Source organism: Gastrolobium bilobum, unplaced genomic scaffold, assembly GCF_033153095.1.
Source record: "Gastrolobium bilobum isolate Gb01-03AN ecotype WA unplaced genomic scaffold, APGP_CSIRO_Gbil_v1 utg14925, whole genome shotgun sequence".
Classification (NCBI taxonomy): domain Eukaryota; kingdom Viridiplantae; phylum Streptophyta; class Magnoliopsida; order Fabales; family Fabaceae; genus Gastrolobium; species Gastrolobium bilobum.
Window position 1 is genome coordinate 278190 of NW_026897916.1, and position 6000 is coordinate 284189.

General features: G+C 35.8%; 1 pseudogene; it reads left to right on the forward strand.

Annotated features, from left to right (window-relative positions):
* Positions 1-1813: 1813 nt before the first annotated feature.
* Positions 1814-5736, forward strand: LOC133311442 (uncharacterized; annotated as a pseudogene).
* Positions 5737-6000: the final 264 nt, after the last annotated feature.

Below are 6000 nucleotides of genomic sequence, written 5' to 3' on the forward strand. Positions count from 1 at the left end.
GATGTCTTTTCATATTTTATAGAATTTCAAAAAAAAATTGAGTGTTAAAAATATATATATATTTGTAAAAAAATTACATTTTAATTCGTGGATATATTTGAATGAATTCGAAATTTAAAAATAGGAATAGTTAATTTACTATTACTATGGGAGATGGACGTATTTTATCACATAAATAAAATTAAATCATGTATTGATTTATTTGAATCAGGGAATATTAATCATGTATCACATAAATCCGGGAATATGTATTTGGAGAAAAAAAAATGATATACAAATGCTGAAGAATTTTATTAAAAAATCAGTTCGGTTATGAAATTTTTGGGATTGTTACATATGCCTAATCAACAAATTTACCTTTAAAATGAAGAAAAATGAGTCAAGAACTTGCTGATAAAGATATTAAAGACTGCTGCCTTCCAATTTCACAGCAAAAACTAATACTACATTTTCTTGATTCTCTTCCAACATAATGCTGCTTTGTTCTTATTCACAATGGGTGCTCTAAGTGTACACGAGAATCCTAATTTTTTTTCCTTATTGGGATAAGTTTTAGGCTTCTAACAAAAAGACTAGCATCATAGGGAACAAATTTGAGCTATTATAGGGGTGAACTCAATTCGGTACTACTCTTTTTTAAATTAAATTTTTTTTATTCCATTTAAACTAAAATCTTCATTTTTATTTTTCAGTTTCAATTTTTCACCCATTTTAGAAATGATATATGTATTGCAGAAGTACCCAAAATTTATTCCATCATAGGGCAATTATTACGGAGATTTGCTAGTTAATCATGCTCTCACATCAGACCAAAAATTGTACTATATTTGTTAATCTTCCCGCAGGACTTAATCTTCTTTACCTTGCGGATCTTTCAAATGTATTTCGTATTTGTTATAACAGTTATTTTTAGTTTTCTTTCTATTGTTCTGGGCTATTGCCCTAACAACCAACAAAGAGAAAGAAAGTCTAGGAACACTTGACTATTGATCTCTTGCAGCATATTCTGAAAGAAGATCCCCTCTCCCTTGACCACGGTGTTTGTTAAATAAATTAAATTTTATGGGATCTATTCTATCTCTATGTATATTCTTCTCGTGGACCAAGTTTTTATTGCCAAATATCAAGTGATACAAGGGAACTAACATTTCATAAATAACAAGCAAGTCTTTTATATTTCACAGAATTATTGTGTACCTTTTTTTTTTCCCAAGTGGCTCTCCTAGCACCATCTCGTTCGGTTCCAGAGAAATTCTAAATTTCGGATTAAGGGAAATAAAGTTTGGTCGAAGATAAATTTTTTTGAATACTAGAGAAATATGATTGATAGAAAAATGGTTGAAAAGTGAGTTTGATAGGAAAATGTAAAAAAAATTATTTGGTTAGAAAAAAATTTATCAGAAAAATTGAGTTAAAAGAAATAAAATTGTCATCATTTTTATCACTTTTTTCTCACTTGCTCAGCTATATATGCAATATCATGTTCAAGTTGGTAAACTTTCATGGTGCATTTTTGCATTTGATTCTCAATTGTTATGCAAAAGAAATTGGTAGGCAAATTTTTAAAAACTATCAACCAAACAAAAATAACATCAATTCCCAATTTCAAATAGATAGGCATCTTCACCAAAAACTTCAACCAAACACTAGCTAATATTTCCATCGAAACAAAGGGAAAACAAAAGGTAAGCGGGAAACCAAAAAAAAATGATACACTGAGGGCAACATTGTAATTTACTAATGCGAGGGATGATTTTGTAATCGTCTCTGCAAATGGGGCATGCTTCAAGGAGTTTCTGAACCCAACCATAGCTCCGTGGGGAAGCATAGCTAAGCTAGTCAGCGCTCTACCTCTTGAACTTGGCTCCACACCACAGCGTTTGGAATCAGAACCTTCCATCTCTATAGACCGAGCCAAAGTGTTGTTTCGGAATTCAACATTCTCCGTGCGTAGATTCTAAGCCACACATTCTTCTCTCTCCGTTCGGAAACGATTGGCATCAGAAGATGACGGGCGGTTTCTTTCGGGTTAGTATCGCGCCACCTTTGAACTTGCAATTACTCTTTTGACTGTTGTATTGAATCGTAGCTGAGTTATCTGAACATTCCTCAGATCTTCTCTGTTATAGTTTTTATTTATTTGTTGTCACGTTCTTTTATTCTTTGTATTCTTGATTGCAGCATGTTACTTAGCTTATGAACTGTACATGCTGAATTTTGTAATGTAGGGTACATCTGCGGATCAAGACACTCGATTTTCGAACAAGCAAGCGAAGCTGCTGAAATCGCAGAATTTTGCGCCTCAATTGGAGCATCTGGTTCGTTTTCTTGTGCTTTTGCTATCTGGAACTACAAGGATTATAGTGTATATAAACTTTGATAAATTTAATTTGTAGTAGTCACTGCCTTTCTTTCTGCCTCTGCTTGTTTCAAATTTTGGTATGCTTGAAAACTGGTTTGTAGGTGCACATGACGAAGGTGAACATGGAAGTAATAAGGCCTTGGATCACCAGAAGGGTTACCGAGCTCCTTGGGTTCGAAGACGAAGTGCTTATTAACTTCATACACAGTCTTCTGGATGCGAAGGTGATTTTCTATTTTGATGTTTATTTTGGTTGTAATGTCATCTTGGAGATTAAACTTTCTATTTGCTATTACGGAATCCTGATATTATTTTCATCTTTTTTATTTTAATTTTTTATGTTTATTTGTTGAGATCTGTATTACATTTATTTACCTAACATCGATTTGCTTTTAGGTTGTGATTGTGCATGGGCGACTCTGGATAAAATTTTATGAAATAAAAAAAGTATTTGTTTTCTTAAAGGAAAAACAAACAAACAGGCCATTATTCCTCCTTGGCTTTATCACCAACTTTTTTATAATGCTGTGCTTTATTTATTTATTTCTGTTTTGGCCACATTTTATTCTTTATGATGCAAGAAGTGAACGGGAAGGAAGTTCAAATACAAATTACTGGATTTATGGGGGAAAAACACTTGAAAGTTCATGAAAGAAATTTGGACTCATCTTCTTAGCGCTCAGAAAAATGCCAGTGGTGTTCCTCAGCAGTTCTTGGATGTTTATTTTGTTCCTTACCCCCTTTAGTCTTCATTAATGAGTCTATGTTGTTTAGTAGGAAGCACAGGTCGAGGAGTATATCCTGGTCTCTAGAAGCTCAAGGATGCTCCCATTCTCCACAACGACAATCAATTTCATCTTTGAGGCCTTCACCATGGCGATCTCGTCATAGGAGGCTATCTTATTCAAGGTGGAGGAGATCCAGATCCCGCTCAAATTACAAATCTCCTTCTCCTGTGCGACATAGAATGCATTCTCGTAGTTCGCCTTCTTTTCGACGACGCAAAACACCTTCTCCTATTAAAAGACGTAGATTGCCTTCTCCAGTACGGCGACATAGATCTCCTTCTCCAGTGTGCCGACATAGGTCACCTTCACCCATTAGATGGCGAAGGTCACCCTCGCCTGTGCGACGAAGATCTCCAATCATGCGGCACAGGTCACCTTCACCCGGGCGTCGAATACCACGGCGATATGTACGGCCTAGATCAAGCTCTCCTATGAAATCCCCCTCTCCCGTACGTCGAAGGCATGGGAATAGAACTCTACAATGCAGGTTTCAATCTCCTTTGCAATGTAGATCACCTGCTTTTGGTAAGAGAAGATCTCCAAGTCTCTCCTCACGGAGTTCTCCTCCTTCAGATGATTGGAGTTCTCAGTCTCCGATACGGCGTCCTGTATCTCCATCTCCAATTAGGAGAAATTTTCCAAGTCGCCGAAGAAGTCCTGTGCAATCTTCAAGGGGAAGAATCAGGTATAGTGATTCTCAAGGAAATGCTTGGATAACGTTTTTCTAGTCTCCGGTGTGCATGATTTTAATGTGATGATAGGAAAGATTTTTAAAAGAAAGATATCAAATATAGGATTATTTATTCAATTTTTAAGTAGTTTTAGAGTTTAAAATCAGAAATATTATGCTGGCTCTATTCCAAGTCCTGAATGCAACTGCAAAATTTTGCAGAATGATAGTTTTATCTAGGTTCTTTCTTGCAAGGAAATTTATAAATTCTGTGGGGATACCCATGTTGCAGAACTCAAGAAAGATTGTCATCTTAGACTCATCTACCATCTAGTCCTTTGCTGTCGGCACAGAGAGATAAGGATGTTAAAGCTTCACGCTATAAATCGCAAGATTCAATGTCCACATCTGAGAAATCTCCAATTCTATCAATATCTCCACTAGCAAGGAGCAGGACCAGCAGTGAAGATAGAATGTAGTTACTCTTGATTTCTCATACAATGCTCTTCTTGTATTCTCATCGTTGCTCTGAATTAGCATGTTTATACATAATTATTTGGTTCATGAAAATGTTTAGTTCACAAGAGAGTTTTGTGAGGCAAAGAAGAGAGAAGTTGTCCAATGAAAGAAACTTGAGTCCTCCAAAGAAAGCAAGAACCCAGCAACCTACTCATGACAGCCCAGAGACAAGTAAAGGGGCGGAAGAAACATATTATTCTAGGTTTAAATATGAATTGGATAACTTTCATTTACTTGATTTTATTTATGGGAAAAGTGTGTGTCATTTTAAAGGATGTAAAGTTGTGTTATTTTAAGAGAGAGAAAGAGATAGATAAAGAATGAGAGAGTTGACAAAAAAAATAAAGGTGTGGGTTCCACCTCTTTGTGAGAATGAAAGGATATAAGTTGTGTCATTTAAAAAGATAAACACTTTCCCTTTATTTATTTATGGAATGTAAGTTACTGTGATAGATTTGTTCAATTTTCTGCTTGCTTTTCTCATTCTTTTCTCTATCTCTTTGGTAGAGAGCAGATATCCTAAATCAATTTGATCACAAAAGAAATCAAATTATTCATTCCGGTTGGTAAGCGAAAAGATTCACCTGCTTAGTATAGTCATGAGGACAAGTTCTCTCCTGAAAGGGCAGCATATCATCTGGCTTCTGAACGTTGTCATTATGATAACACTGATTGGAGCAAGAAAGGCCGGGAGATAAAATGGTAATGTGGCTGGCATACTGCAATTGTTCTCACTAATTTGAATGCCTGTACACTGCGGATATTTTTGACGCTGGTAAACTCCTTTGGCAGTGATAAATCTTCTGTAAAGGGGGATGAATCCCCTGCTCAACAGAAGTCACCATTGAACAGAGAAACTTTTTCCACTGAGAAGCCTCATGAATCTTATGCTATAGAAATTTGGAAATCTGATGACAAGGATCAATCCCATTCAAATTATGCCAAAAATAGTGATTAGCACAACAAATCAGAAGTCACTCAAAATTTAGTTGGAAAATTTGATCATGTTAACCGGAGTGCTTCATATGATTCTGTTTCTGAGGAAAGGGGTAAGCATAGGAGGGAGGGAAAGGATAGGAGAAAGCATAAAAGGTCTGAGAAAAAAAAAATTGTCCTCTGATGAAGTTACAGTTGTGATTCTGAGTTAGACAACAGAAAAGAGGCTAAGAGGAAGAAAAATGAGGAGAAGCGTCGAAGACGTGAAGAGAGACGATGCAGAAAGGAAGAATGGTGTGCAAACTGCAGAGAAGCTGAAAATGAAGATTAAAACAGATTATATTTCAGATGATGAGGAAGCTGAACAAACGGGTTATCATCGAAGTGATAATGAAGAGACAACATTTGAGCAGAAGAAGCTTGAGATTGAGTTACGGAAGAAGGCTCTTGAATCCTTATGAAGAAAGAATCATTGGAATAGCTTAGAGAATTCTCTGAAGCTTATATGGTATTTATAATGAGTAAAACAATAATGTACAAGTATGGACACCTATGCTAGTGGAAATGGAAACCCATGTTGAAGAATGGAAACCCATTCTTCCATTATTCATCAAAGCAATAATAAGATATTCTGACACTCCCCCCCAAGCCGGAGCATATATATCATATGCACCAAGCTTGTCACAGATAAATTGTATTTGTGGTCCCCTCAGTGATTTTTAGTA